The 2,665-nt window shown below is 51.4% G+C and overlaps 1 non-coding gene across 1 annotated transcript; it reads left to right on the plus strand.

Annotated features, from left to right (window-relative positions):
* Window positions 1-2,306: 2,306 nt before the first annotated feature.
* LOC127854331 (5.8S ribosomal RNA) lies at window positions 2,307-2,460 on the plus strand. Its single transcript, XR_008037039.1, has one exon. It is a non-coding gene; the product is annotated as a 5.8S ribosomal RNA (ribosomal RNA).
* The last annotated feature ends 205 nt before the right edge of the window (window positions 2,461-2,665 follow it).

Consider the following 2,665-nt stretch of genomic DNA (forward strand, 5'->3'; position numbering starts at 1 on the left):
TGTTCGTATGGAAAGGCTTTGTCCATATACACATGCATACCAAATATGAAGGTTATATCTCAAGAGACATAGAAGTTATGAGCATTTATTGAAACCTAAACGCAGATTTCAAAACCTAAACGCGGACCCTAAACACAAAGTGTGACGGAAAGATGGACGGACAGACAGACGGACAGACGGACAGTCCGATCACTATATTTCCCCTTTTCTTCGAAAGGTGGCATAAAAACATTAAAATGAATATACGCTTTTAATATATCATCTTCATTGTGCTCGAGTAGATTGAAATGTTCATTCTTTTTATTTTGTTGTTTAAAACAACAACCGCGTTCGAATTGTCACAAAAATTCCGAAACACATGTAGCATGCAGGTCAGACAAGCCAATCAGTGACGACTCTTAACTTCGTAACTGGATCTTGGCTAAGAAGAGACTTCCTTTAAACTTAAACGAAAACTTCAATAAAAGCGAAAAGTAACGTCCCTTATTAGCCTGTGCGGACTTCACAGGCTTATATGTGATGATACTTTTTGCACTTTAATTACGCACTGTATTCCCTGAGCGAGGCACATATGGATTACATATTTAAAGCATTGATCCCTTAAAGTCCTGTAAGATGACATATAACTAAAATTTATACTGCAGACAAGTTCACTAGCTTAGAGTTTATATAACATGAGCTTCTCGTCCGACGCTACTTGCGCGGATGTCAAAAATAGGGTCCGGTTAAATGAAAATCTAACAAAACCCGAGTGTAGTCAAGCGACTGTGTGGTCGACCGACGCTCGTCGGCCGCCATCTGACCACTCGTCGCGTTCAAGGGGCAAGTTGCCGCGACTGTGGTCGCACGACGGTGTGGTCAGTCGACTGCGGTCGTGGTAGTCGCTATTTTTAGGAGTAAAAATGGGCCTCTTGTCTCGCGCAGCCGAAAGGCGACCTTCGCGCCCGCTGCCCGACAACGAACACCTTACCCTAACCGACCTCGGATCAGACGAGATTACCCGCTAAACTTAAGCATATCAGTAAGCGGAGGAAAAGAAACTAACGAGGATACCCTCAGTACCGGCGAGTGAAGCCCAGCACCGAATCCCCGGCTCAAACCATGACCATAAACGATGCCAACTGTCGATCCGCGGTGGTTGCTTAAATGACCCCGCGGGCAGACCCCGGGAAACCGAAGTTTCTGGGTTCCGGGGGAAGTATGGTTGCAAAGCTGAAACTTAAAGGAATTGACGGAAGGGCACCACTAGGAGTGGAGCCTATGACTTAATTTGACTCAAAACGGTGATCTTTATCCGGCCCGGACACTGCGAGAATTGACAGATTGAGAGCTCTTTCTTTGTCTGGTTAATTCCGATAACGAACGAGACTGGCCTACTAAATAGCTCGGGCGTCCTCTGCTGCGCCCCTCGAGCTTCTTAAAGGGACGAGTGGCGTGTAGCCACGCGAGATTGAGCAATAACAGGTACATGATGCCCTTAGATGTTCGGGGTCGCACATGCGCTACACTGAATGGATCAGCGTGCGTCTTGCCTCGCCCGAGAGGGCCGGGAAATCCGTTGAACCCCATTCGTGCTAGAGATTGGGACTAGTAAGCGCGAGTCATCAGCTCGCGTTGATTACGTCCCTGCCCTTTGTACACACCGCCCGTCGTTACTACCGATCGTTCCAGTCAATGAGCTCTTCGGATTAAACCGTTGGGCCGGCTACGCAGTCGGCTCTCGGTGCGCCGAGAAGATGCGCTAGTTGACCGCGGTAGAGGTCGTAAAAGTCGTAACAAGTTATCCGTAGGTGACCCTTCGGATGGATCATTACCGAGACTATCGCAGAAAGCCGAAGCGCTTCGCGAATCTCAAAACCACCGACCAGTCGCGCGCTGCCCCAGTCGTCGGGGCCCTGCGCTGCGGCGAAGCCGACAAATTCGAGCGTACGGCCGACGTACTGGCTGCCGCCCGCACTACTAGCCCACGTAAATGGCGTTGGCGTGTCCGACAAGCTGGAAACGCCGGGTCGAAATGCGAACGGACGCGGAATCCGCCTAAGCGTCCGGACTGTGGGGTACCTGGGAGGGCTCGCAACCCCGAGGCCAGCGGGACCGCTCGCTTGGTTGTCCCGCGAGGTTCAAAGAGCGGTGACGCAGAGTCGCTGCCGCCCTGATCGTTGTTTACGTAACACTCGGTCTCGACTAGTACCAGTACTAGTCAACCTAGAACGCAAGTCTTCGCTCGCCCTTCAGGGCGTCGAAGCGCGGGTCTCCGGCTGTCTCATGGCGGCCGCGAGTCGACCCGTCAATGTGCAGACAAAAATAACTCTACGCGGTGGATCACTCGGCTCGTGCGTCGATGAAGAGCGCAGCCAGCTGCGTGAATTAATGTGAATTGCAGGACACATTGAACACCGACATCTTGAACGCACATTGCGGCTCCGGCTATCTGCCGTGGCCTCGCCTTTAAGAGGGTCTGCTAAACGTACTTATCCGCGTACATTTTGCACGGGTTTTGGGTGCCGACAAAGCGTCAAGCGACGAGCAGTCGTGGTGTGAGGGTGGACTGCGGTCGCTCGACAGTATGTCAAACTACGCGCGGTCGACTGGCGATCGTCGCTCACCATTAAACCTGGTTATCGTCGTACGACGATTAGTCGCTGGTACATCCATAGTCGTCCGA

This window comes from Dreissena polymorpha, chromosome 12, assembly GCF_020536995.1.
Source record: "Dreissena polymorpha isolate Duluth1 chromosome 12, UMN_Dpol_1.0, whole genome shotgun sequence".
Classification (NCBI taxonomy): domain Eukaryota; kingdom Metazoa; phylum Mollusca; class Bivalvia; order Myida; family Dreissenidae; genus Dreissena; species Dreissena polymorpha.